The sequence below is a fragment of the Dermacentor andersoni genome, chromosome 1 (assembly GCF_023375885.2).
Source record: "Dermacentor andersoni chromosome 1, qqDerAnde1_hic_scaffold, whole genome shotgun sequence".
In the NCBI taxonomy this organism is placed as follows: domain Eukaryota; kingdom Metazoa; phylum Arthropoda; class Arachnida; order Ixodida; family Ixodidae; genus Dermacentor; species Dermacentor andersoni.
Window position 1 is genome coordinate 220358846 of NC_092814.1, and position 12613 is coordinate 220371458.

The 12613-nt window shown below is 46.2% G+C and overlaps 1 protein-coding gene across 4 annotated transcripts in view; it reads left to right on the forward strand.

The window, feature by feature from the left end:
* Positions 1–12613, forward strand: part of LOC126547868 (uncharacterized) — a 283028-nt gene that overhangs the window by 153892 nt on the left and 116523 nt on the right. Inside the window, exon 1 of one of the 4 annotated variants that reach the window (XM_055063574.2) lies at positions 4082–4161. The exons of the other annotated variants lie outside the window; for them this stretch is intronic. The gene's annotated coding sequence lies outside the window, so the exon portion shown is untranslated. Of the gene's footprint in view, positions 1–4081; positions 4162–12613 lie in introns of those variants that run through there. 4 annotated transcript variants of the gene reach the window in all.

Consider the following 12613-nt stretch of genomic DNA (forward strand, 5'->3'; position numbering starts at 1 on the left):
CTGTTTCTCGCGTGCCATCGGTGCTCGAGCAGGTGGCACGTGTAAGAAGATCCCGGAATCTCGGCAGAAGAACATCGCGTTGTGGTTGCATCCGGTTAAATAGCGATTGAAAAGCAAGCTTCCCACGAGCATTGATTTCCGAGCGCCGGGCAGCAACGCGCAGCCTCCTCGTTCCTTCTCGTCGTTACCAGGCCGCTTAATAAAACACAGACGCGTGCTCTTTCCTGGTGCACGTGTTGTCCGAGTACGACGCCGCTGCATCGCATTCCACTATGGCAGCGTCATCGCTGCTCGGTCAAGGCGAACGGCTGCACCACGCCAGTCATCCGAACGGCTACATACTGGCACGCGCTTCAGGTTATGTTACAGTAGCGCCGTCAAGTCACCCGTTTGTGTCCTCCATGTGATACCACGTGCTGCCGTCAGTGAGCATTTAGTTTGTGTGTTTCTTATCCATCTCGCACCTCCATGCCGCTAGTTCACGTCGATTCGATCGTTGGTAGAAATCACGCAATCCTCGTTGCCGTCGTCTTGCTGTTGGCGTCACGCGTACGCAATAACGCGTTAATTCTAGTTCACTGTGCTCGCGTCACATACACAAATACTTGATTTACACAAGTACACTGGAACCCCAGACGATGCTGCCAAGCCTGCTGCCTGCAAAATGCTTCGCATAACGTCGATTCCCACAGTGCGTGGTATCTGCACAATTTTTGTCTCTTATCATTACGTCCCAAAGGTCTAGCTAACAAGGATTCACAGAAGCTTGTTGCGGCGTTTCGTTTGGTGGCAGAGGACGACGAAAAAGAAAAGTAGCCAGCGCTGCCGTCGTGGTACAAGCAGCGTTGAGTCGTGCAAGGGGAGGACACCAGAATAGGACGTGGGTGACCACACAATGTCGTCTTCGTCCAAGCTCAGCTGGAGTGAATAATGTCCACGATGGTCTAGAAAACAAGCACAGCGAAGTTCAAGACCGGGACGATGATTTCTGAAGTTTCATGTCCTTTAGAAACGCTTGTGCTCTTATAGACACTTCAGTGGAGATTGCCAAGTTCGCTTTGACCGCCTGGGCTTCTCCGAAATACCACCGAAATGTCAGCAGACGGGCTGTGGAGAGACAAATGCACTAGGGGACACAGTTTCTGGAATGCTCAGGCAGCGCATCAGTGTTCTGTGTAACAGTAAGGAGGCAAGTTCATCAAAATAGAATTTCAAGGTTAGTGCACACAATCACAACTGTAGCTCATAATCATATAAAGGGTGTTCCAGGTGACTTGAGCCAAACATTCAAAATATTCAAATGCCACGTGGCTGGACAGAACCAAGGTAATGTTGTTGGCCGCCACTTGCAGATACTCAGATTGTTTTTTGCATTCCGCCTAATGACATAAGTAGTCTTAATTAATTTAGTCAACTACTCAAATATTATAATTAGATTAAAAGTGTAAATGATAAAATTTTGGAGCAACGTGCGAAGCTCCAGATACCGCTTTCTGTTGCTCCATACGATCTTCATAAAAGTTTTTCCGAGCGTGAAACAAGCCCGCGAACACACACAATGTTGCCGCGCGACTGGCCGCTCGAGGTAAGTGGCATTTATTCGCGAGCTTCTTTCATGCTCGGAAAAACACTTTGATGCAGCCCTTATTGAGCAACAGATAGCTGTGTCGGTAGTTTTTCATGCTCCACTAAAATTTTCTCATTGACACTTTTAACCGAATAATATTTGAGAAGTTTATTAATTAAGACTAACATTGTAATTCGGCGGAATGCAAAAAATAATCTGAGTATCTCCAAATGACAGCAAACAGCATTACCTTAGTTTTGTGCAGCTACGTGGCATTTGCATATATTAAAATCTTGGTGCATGATAGTTGGGACGCCCTCTGTATACTGCATAGTTATATAGGCAGGCTTATAGGATATTTCTTTAAAAAATGGGCGATGACCTATTTAATACCATTAAGCATCGTTGCTCAGCCCCCGCCTTTCTTTGTCGTCGTTGTTAAGGCGAAAGCCTTAAGTGCCTCATGGGTCGAAAAATTGAGCGTCCAGCGTTACGGCACCAACATTCAATGGCACCAAAATTGATTGTGCCACCCACGACCTTTGGTGGGAGTCGAACGCTCGACCTTTGGTTGGACCGAAATTCAGTGGCACCAAAATTGATGGTTTCACCATTGATTGTCGAACCCACGACCTTTGGCTTTAAGGTGAAGTTCATTTAGACACTGTTAATTAAGATCGAGTTAATTAAGGCACTCGAACCCACGACATTTGGTGGGAAAAAACAACTAATAGGAAGTAACAACGCATTCGAATGAGAACTTCAGTTTAATTAATGTCTCGTGAGCGCGCAGGCTTTCGCCTTCATACTCATTAGGGTATGCTAAAGTTGCTGTCAGCGTTTTTTTTTTATTCTCTCATATGAACTCCAGGGAGAGATTTCTCATTCTGCTCTCCAGTGATATCTTTGATATGATATCTAGGAGGAACGAGCGAGAACTGGAAAGGATTTCTCCCGGGAGCGATGGCCGGAGCTACGGTTTTATGATTCTGTGCTTTCGCGCCCAATATTCACCTTGGCGCTCTCTGACGCATTCAAGTTACTCCCCGAGCGTATGAAGATTGGGAATTATACTGAAAGAATGACAAAACACGCAGCGCGACTTCAGCACATTCGTCCTTGTTATCCCTCAGCCGACGGATGCGCGAACTGCAGCGGCTGTAATCGTTGAAACGCGTTGTACACGGTGGTATACGTTGATTTGCAACATGGTTGCCCGTGAGGACTATCGACTTCGTTCCTTACCGTGCGTGCCAAAAATGTGCCATCGTGTGCGAAGAGCACAATAACACTTTACAACACAATTTTTTATATATATTCGAGGAACGGAATCGGAATTGATAATTTTGTAGTTTACTCGCAGGACCATGTATATTTTACGAATCTGCTAAGGGATTCTAAGGGAGGTTTAACGTTAAAACTATTATAGTACTGAAATCACTACTTGAACCCTAATACTGCGGATTGAAAAGTTGACGTAACGACAAAAAATACTGCCTCTCCTACTTCGCTGATGTATTGTATACCTCCTCTATGATTACATAAATATATTAATGTTGCGCGTTGTCTTACACTTGGTCTTATAAATCGCGCGAATCTTATTAGTTGGCCCTCAAACGCTTCGCGCAGGTTTCATTTCGGTTGCATTTTTTTTACTCTCTCCTTATATCTGCAAGCAGCAAGATGGCATCCTCCTGGCAAACATTTAAATAGGCAAAGTAAAATAACCGCCACAAAACCGCTGCATCCGCTTCGCACGCGCCATTATTTTTAATGTGGCCGTAAAACTGCGCGCTGCCTTCAAGATCCTGCGGGAAGCAAATATATACGAGCAATAAAGAAGGGCAGTGCGAAAAGTATGTGAATAATTCAGGCGGCGTCTTTAGCGGCAAGCAAAGCGCGATAACCGCTGGGTTTTATGTCCCGTTGGCTGTCCTCGCCACCGCGAACTGTAAAAGGCGCCCAATTAAGCGGGCCGCAAGGAACCTAATCTCGGTCGCCGCGTCGCTTGGCTGAATCCTCGCTTATTTCGAGCTCTAGTTTTCGCTTCAGTTCCGACAATAGTGAGAGGCTTATCAGAGAGAGTTGGAGAGGTTTATCGCCTCGAATGAACTCGCTATTTATGCCTCGTCTAGAATACAACGAAAGGAGGAGGGCTGCATGGCGTCAGACGAGGTATATGCCTATGACTGTTACCTCGCACACTTCATGGCAAGGCGCTCGAACATGTACTTCTCTGAGCAAAAAGAGAGAGAGAGAGAGCAGAGATTTGGCGAGAAAGCGAATTTACTTCTCTGCCTGTGAATGTAACTTGTAAATTTAGGACAGCAATGCAAACAAGGCATTGCGAACTTTCCAGTGCACTCGTCAGTTTCAGTCTGTGCGTTTGAATATCGAATAAACCCCATGTTTGTCGGCGAGTCTGTGGTTCGTATACATTTACTCGAGGGTGCACATTTGCGCAGGTGTCACTTGACCAGTCGAGATGCAAGTGGACAGGAAATCCACATCTCATTGACCTCAACATACTCGTGAATATGTCTCAGTATTGCCGACATACATATGAGGATGGATGGACAAACGGCAGAGGGAGTGTGAGCATAGTATATCATGGTTCCCTTTATCATTCTTTTTTTTTATGGAATGATATATACCAGTCAGAGTTGTTTCGTTTAGCTCACAATAAACTTCGTTCAGCTCACGCAACCGACCGTGACGGCCTGAACGTCCGTCGTTTGCTCCAACAGAGTTGCTACTGTTTCGAGAAAAGGCCCAATTTTATTTATTTATTTATTTATTTATTTATTTATTTATTTATTTAAATACCTACATTCGGACGAGAGCATTACAGTAGGGGGATTAGGTGTTCGAAGATCGCTTAATTGCGCTAACATAACAAAACGCCGCGGTCCAAAAGGGAGCTCATAAGAAACTAAACCAACCGGAAAGTAACAAGTAAAAGCCCCACAGCACATTGTGGAGTGAAAAAAAAAAATATTTGGATGATTCTGAGCTAATTGTATGAACAGACGAAATAGTCGCGACGCATGAATAAAAATAGATATTCACTGTGTAATATTCTAATTCGTGTAATATAATTTAAGAATTCGCGAACGTTTATAAACCTCAAGTGTAATACCTTGAAAAGCATCCATGAAAGCAAAATAATAATAATAATAATAATAATAATAATAATAATAATAATAATAATAATAATAATAATACCACCAAAACAAGGCGATTGAGCTTTTTGTAAGCTATAGTTTATCAATGCGTTTCGAGAGGAAGAAATGTGTGCATCTGCGGTATTATAACATGTGAAGACAGCTTTGAAGCTTGTCACGGCCTGTCACCCATTCGCCGTCGGCGCGAAGTTGTCGACGGGGTATACAAGCCGGTTGGTCGTTCTGTACTCAAGAGAACACAGCGAAGGAGCCGGAGTCGGGAGAGAGAGAGAGAGAGAGAACTTTAATGAGCACCAGCAGTTTAGTCGGCTGGGCCTAGGCCTCCCACGATGGGACGTCGAGGTCTTGCCTCTTCGCCGCTTCGTAGGCCTGCTAGGTCGCCCGGAGTTGGTCGTCGAGATGGGAGCTGCGCAGGGCGGCGTGCCATCTCGACGAGAGGGTCACGAGATTAAGGTCTGCGTATTGATGTTTGCACTCCCATAGCATGTGGGGGAGTGTTGCTGATTGAGTTTTACAGACCTTGCACGTCTGGCTCGGGTAGATGTCGGGGTATGTGGTGTGATAGCGTGTGAGGGAGGGGTATGTATTGGTCTGTAACAGGCGAAAGGTGGTTGCCTGTGCTCTGTTTAACTTGCGGTGAGGGGTGGAGAAGGTTCTACTTGCGAGGTAAAATGACTTCACAAGGTCGTTGTATCTTGTAAGGCGATCGCGTCCTGCGGGTGCACGTGCACCGTCTCCGGCACGGTTGACTAGTCCTCGTGCTACGGAGTGTGTAACCTCGTTGAGGTTGGTGAGGTGCGGGTGGACAACGCCGGTGTGTGCTGGGATCCAGACGAGGGTGATTTGATTTTCAGACGAATGCGGGGCTTGTAAGATACGGAGTGATTGTTGAGAAATACGACCCTTGATGTAGTTGTTAATTGCTGCGCGAGAATCGCTCAGTATGGTGTGACAGGCTGGGTCAAGAGTGGCGAGGACGATGGCCACTTCCTCGGCCGTCTCGGCATTTTGGGTAACGATGCTGGCAGCATGTCGGAGCAATCCGCCTGCTGTGGTAACCGCCGCAAAGCGCCGTCCATCTTGGTACTCAGCTGCGTCGACGAAGGTGACGCCCGCGGTGTTGGCATAAGCTTTGATGAGGGAGGTAGCTCGTGCCTTCCTGCGTTCTTTGTTGTGGTCTGGGTGCATGTTTTTGGGAATAGGGTCGGCGTGTATCTATTGCTGAATGTCGCGTGGTATTGGGTGCTTGTCTCCATGTTGACGGTGGTAGGTGATATCAAGCTTGGTTAGAATGCTGCGGCCCGTTTCCGTGAGGGTAAGCCGCTCTAGTTGGGATCGACGTTGCGCTTCGATTAACTCGTCTAGCGTGTTGTGGATACCTAATTGTAGTAGAAGTTCCGTGCTGGTGTGGTTGGGTAGTCCTAAGGCCTGCTTATAGGCTCCTCTGATGATGATGTCCAGTTTAGTCTTTTCAGCTTTGTACCAGTTGAGAAAGGGCGCAACGTAAGTAATGTGACAGATGATAAAAGATTGGACAAGGCGGGTGACGCTTTCTTCCTTCATACCCCCTCGTCGGTTGGTCACTCGTTTCAGCAGTCTGGATGGATTAGCGGTCTGTGGAAGGATCTTGGAGATAGCCGTAGAGTTAGCTCCGTTGGCTTCTATGGTCATACCAAGAACGCGGATGCTAGGGACCACGGGTATGGGTGTGCCATCCCTCAGGTGGAATAAACGCATTGGCGTTTATTCGTGGAGCCCCGTGGGGGGCGTCCACGGAGTGTGGGGTGGTATAGGAGAAGCTCCGAGTTTTCAGGGGAACAGCGAAGTTCCGTGCCTTCAAGATAATTTTCTACAACGTCAATGGCGTCATGTAGGGCAGTTTCGATTTGGCCGTCACTGCCTTTTGCAGCCCAGATTGTAATGTCGTCGGCGTATATGGTGTGTTCAGTGCCGTCGAGTTTCTGTAGTTCTTGTGCTAATCCGAGCAAAACCAGATTAAACAGTATTGGGGAAATGACAGAGCCTTGCGGTGTGCCCGTGCTGCCGAGGGAGAGTTCCTCCGATCGAATGTCTCCGACCGACAGGAAGGCCTTCCGATTGGATAGAAAGTCTCTTACGCAGTTGTAAGTGCGTTCTCCAAGGTTGAGCAAGGAGATGCGTTCGAGGATGATGGAGTGCCTGATGTTATCGAAGGCGCGCTCGAGGTCGAGGCCCAAGATCGCCTTCGTGTGACGGGTTGCCATCTAGGTGTTGATGCTGAAGTTGGAGCATAGCGTCTTGGGTGGAAAGATGCTGTCTAAAGCCAATTATCGAGTGGGGGTAAACAGATGTGTCTGCGATGTGAGTGTTTACACGGGTTAGGAGTGCGGGCTCCATGACCTTGCCTACACATGAAGTTAGCGAGATGGGCCGGAGATTGGCGAGGCTAGATGGCTTACCGGGCTTGGGGATGAGAATTACTTTGGCCGTTTTCCATGTCGGAGGAATGGATCCTTGGCACCAGCAGTTGTTGATGTATTCGGCGAGTTGTTGCACCGAGGGGTCATCTAGATTTCTTAGTGTTTTATTCGTAACACCATCTGGGCCTGGCGCCGAACGGCTGTTCAGCTTGTGCAGGGCAGCATGAATCTCTGCCACGCTGAAATCTTCATCAAGGGCAGGGTTGGAGGTCCCTGTGTATGGCCCGTGAGGTTGAGTGGGCCCAGATGGGATGTACTTTTGACATAAACTATTCTTAACGTGGTCCTGGCCATGCGTCTTGCTTTCTGTGAATAAAAGCTTGGTGAGACGATCTTGTTGATATCAGCGGGTGGTGGTGCTATCAATCAAATGTTTGAGGATTTTCCACAAGGGAGTGACCCGTCTAGAGAGTGAGAGAGCTCTGTCCATTGCTGTTGACTTAGAACGCGGCAGTGTGTTTCAATTTCCTTGTTGAGAAGTGCGACCTTCCGTCTGATTCTTCTATTGAGCCGTTGTCCCTTCCATCTAGAGAAGATGGATGATTTGGCCTCGATAAGGTGGGCGAGTCTGCTGTCCATGCGCTCAGTCAGGGTATCTGTTGTGATAATGCGGGTGGCCGATTTAGTATCAGATAGTAGATCGCATGACCATGATTCTATGTCGGTAATGGGGGTGTCTGTCGTTGCTATTACACGGCGTTTACGGAACGCATCCTAGTCCGTCCAAGTAAAGTCCCTTGTTCTTCTCATAATGGCAGTTAGGTGTGGGAGAGTAATTTCGATGATAGAGTGATCACTCCCGAGGTCGTGTTGGGTGTTGCGCCAATGGGCGTTGTCTGCGTTTTTGGTGAAAGTGAGGTCTGGTGTCGTGTCTCGTTCAGTAGAATTGCCGAGGCGAGTGGTGAAAGCTGGGTCAGTAATGAGTGTAAGCCCGAGATCATGGGAGTCTTACCATAACTTACGACCTGCAGCAGAGCTGTGTCTGTAACCCCATCCTGTGTGCGGGAGATTGAAGTCGCCTCCGACGATAAGGGGGCTGCTGCCTGCGATGTTAAGGGCCTTTTTGAAGAGGGTTAGAAATCGGCTATGGCGTTGAGATGGAGTATTGTCGATATTGAGGTTAAATATTCCTTCTTTTTGTTTTCTGTGTTCGATGCACCGATCGTGGAAGTCGTGTTCGATTGCGGTAATTCTTTTTCGAACGAGTGTGGAGACTCCGTGTGGAGCGTTGTTCGCGGTGAAAGGTTGATATCCTGGAAGGTTGACCAGAGTGTCGTGCGTTTCCTGGAGTAAGATTACGTCGGGTTGACATGAAGTAGTACGGAGTTGGGAGAAAAAAAAAGTTATTGAATGACAATGACACAAAGATTAAAAGAAACAGAAACACTAACACACATGCACTTAATATAGATCAATGACTGCGACAAAAGAAATACAACGTGCAATTAACAATGTATACAAAAACTAACATTACACAAGAATATACTTAAAGGTGGTCCACTTAACAGAGTTCAAAAGAAAACAAATGATGGCATACGCATGGCCGGGAAGCCGCTGCAAGTCCATAAATCGTGGAGTCGACGGCAGAGCTTTCCCGAAGAACGCTCGCAAGCCGATCTCGTTGCGGTGGATGCGATAGCTGGGCTGGGTTTCCCGGGAGTCTAGGTCTGACGTCTTCCCTCGAGCAGGTTGAGCTAACTTGAGTGGAACTACAGTGAGCTTCGTTGCAGACGTTGGTTGGTCGTCTCTTACGTCAACTATAGGAACTCGCAGTTCAGACGCGGCTAGGCGGCTCAGGCGACAATGGACGGCACTGGCTCCTTGACGCTTCTCAGCAGGTTGTAGGCTCAGCTTATAGAGCTCGGTGTAAAACCTGCGTTTAAATAACTTCTCCTTTCCCTAGTTGCCTGAGTTGGGGAACGGCACATATTGGTGACGATCCAATCAAGTTCACCCAATTGGATCCCGACTCCTCCCAAGGTCTTGACCGTGCCCCTTTTAATTAGAGGCGAGGGAACGGGTGATTCCCCTCTGCAATTAGAGCTCGCGCACTCGTATTGCACCACACACGCACACCCTTGAGTTCGTGGCGGGCCGCTATTGTTCGTTCGCGAACATAGGAGAAACGACGGCGGCCGGCCATACGGTGCTGTCGGCACACATACACTGTCAGCACTTCGTGGACACAGGATTGCACAGACAGACCACAAATTTCGGAGTATTCGCGTCCACGCCTTCTTAGTAAGCTTTTCAATGCACGCGCGGGGCAGAGAATACACAGGGGTTCCTACAAAAAGCTGTCGGGGCGTCATGGTCGCGCCGACGACAAAAAGCCAATAATCTCTAAACCTGCCTTCGACTTCTTTCGGCCGCTTGCCCGTGTGGCCGGCAATAACCGTCTTGCTCGCCGGTCCCTATTTCCACGACCTTTTGGCGCCCGTTGATCAGTGCTTCGCCGAATCGAATAATGCCGCACCGTGACAAAACTTCAAACTCGCAATTACCAACATCAAATTCCTATGTAGTGATAATATATCCGCTGAAAATGGTTCCGCTGAAAATAGAGGTGCCAAGTGGTAGTGAAAGACAGGACTTAGCATATCATGATTGTGTGTGCATTGTCAACTTTTGGTGATATCGGTCATTATTTGTTAGTGTCCTGAATTTGATGCAGAACGTAAAGTATTATAATATATGGACTGAAGATGCTAGCAAGGTTGCCCCAAACTGTAGCGCAAGTGGCATTTCCTTCCCGCGAAGACGCTGGATATTTAGGAGAGACTTGCTTCGACTCCTTTAAATGTTCCATCGTGATACAGGGTTGGATTGTGAATGTTGAGTTGTGTTAGTCGACGTGCAATGGAACACGCGCAGCCCGTTGCGCTTCATGTCGTGTTCCTTGTGTTACCGGGGCCTGTAATGTTTATTCAATAAATGTGGTAATAACCTTAGATTAAATCAATCGAGTCATCACTACACACAGCTTCGCTGGTCGTCCACCTCCACAGAATGGAATGGCACTGAATTTTTTTATTTTTATTTTTTTACATTTTTTGTAGAGTCACATATTGTTCCTTGTTCTCTCTCTCTCTCTCTCTCTCTATATATATATATATATATATATATATATATATATATATATATATATATATATATATATATATATATATATATATATATATATATACACACAATACGGCGGACTCATGGTCCAAGCGGGGTGGTCGATACACATACAAAAGCAATAGCAAAGAAAAGAAAGCAACAATAATACAGGCTCAGAAAGGTTATTTCACAGTTTGATCACTTGCTTTGATAAGGCAGTTCCATTCACTAACAGTGCTTGGGAAATTAGAAAACTTGAATAGTTCTGTGCGAGCAAAATATGGGGTTAGGGCGTTTTCATTGTGGTGTTGGGTGGGTCTGCTAGTTAAGGGTGACAAATATGTTGATGCCTCTAGCGCTAGTTTGTTTTCCAAGAGTTGGGAAAGAAATTCTAATCTAAATTTTTGCCTTCGTACCTGTAATAGGGGAATGACATTTGCTTGCAGGTGAGCCTAATGCTGAAAATCTATTAAAAATAAACCTTATGGCCTTTCTCTGAATACGTTCAAGACAATCAATGTTGCGCTTGGAATGAGGATCCCACATAATGCACGCATATTCCAGTCTCGGCCGCACAAGAGCAGTAAAGCAGAGCAGCTTAACATTAGTGGGAGCAGTTTTAAGTTTACGTTTAAGGACACAAAGCTTCCGGAAGGCGGATGAACAAACATTATCAATATGAGGATTCCAAGACAGGTTTGAAGTGAGTGTTACACCGAGATATTTATAGCAGCTTACTTCTTGTAATGGTGAAAACTCTAATATGTAGGTATATGGCAGCGGATTTCCTTTTTTTTGGGGGGGGGGGGGGGCGAGTTACTGGAAGGCAGACACATTTGCTCGTGTTAAGGGTCATTCCCCATTTTACACACCATTGATGTATATTGTCCAGACTAGTGTTGAGATCGTTGCAATCGTTAGTGGAACTGATTTCTTTAAACAAAACACAATCATCAGCAAACAGTCTTATCTCTACACCAGGGCGAACATCAAGAATATCATTAATGCACAATATAAAGAGCAAAGGGCCTAACACGCTGCCCTGAGGTACACCGGATGTGACCGGAAGACAGCCCGAGTGTTGACCCGCTGCATCAACGTATTGTTTACGGTTATTCAAGTAGGCTGAAAGCCAGACAACAAGTATTTGTGGAATGCCTATTGTTTCAAGTTTGAAAATGAATTTACTGTGAGGAACTTTATCGAAGGCTTTGCAAAAATCCAAGAACAGCATATATATCCTACCGTGTCTATCGAGGGTCAATGCCAGAGAATGAAATAATGTGACGAATTGAGTTACGCTTGATAACCCTCTCCGAAATACATGCTGATATTTGGTCAATATGCAGCGTTCCTCGAGGAAGCTTGTTATACTAATTTCTATGATATGTTCAATAATTTTACAGCATTGCGAAGTTAGTGAAATAGGGCGGTAATTTCCTAGTGTCAGGCGGTCTCCCTTTTTAAAGATAGGTACAATACCTCGTCTGTCTTCTCCCTAATTGTACAGCACTTTTCGTGCAAAATTGGCTACTGGAAACAAGAGTCGCAAGGAGTTGAGAAATTAAGCGATCTACTAAGGGAGAGAGCCAAGGCAACAGCCAAACAAGAAGGAAAAGCAAAAATTAACAAATTTAACCGTTGTTTGTGAAAATATTTATGAATCAACATCTTTTTATTTAAAAAGGAAGTAGAGAAAGCGCCGCCGGAAGCGGAAAGTAATTCCGTGTGTTTTGAATGAAGCTTCTACAGTTATCAGTCGAGCCGCCTGAGGTAGCCACTTCCCTGCTGTGCTAATCTGGGTGTTTTTCTAACCTTCCGCTGTGTGCGCAGTACGTCTAGAACCGCTGCGACCTCTGCTCTACGCGGTTGTACGGGACTGGTGACCATGCATCGTTACGCAGCTTCCCAAATAACAACAACAGGAGTCGGTTTTCGCACTTTACACTTCCGCTTGTTTACTTGTTCTTGGTAGTGTTCTTCCTGCGCATCATTCATGCGTGAGCCCATTTGATGTATATTCTTGTTTGCCAAGTAAAGGCGAAGTGTATCTCACAGGCGTGCCTGTGAGATACACATTATTTGAATTCTCTTTTGCGGGTTTACGCGTCTTTATATGGCGAGTTGTGGGCATTATTCACATTTGTACTAGTAAAGGTACCTCCTCCCCTCATTTGCATAGAAATCTTACTAGAAATCTTACCTTGAGTTGCCCCCCCCCCCCCCGAAAAAAATCCTGGGAACGCGCCTGTGCTACATAAACGTTTTTTTTTCTTTTTTTTTTTTTAACGTGAAAG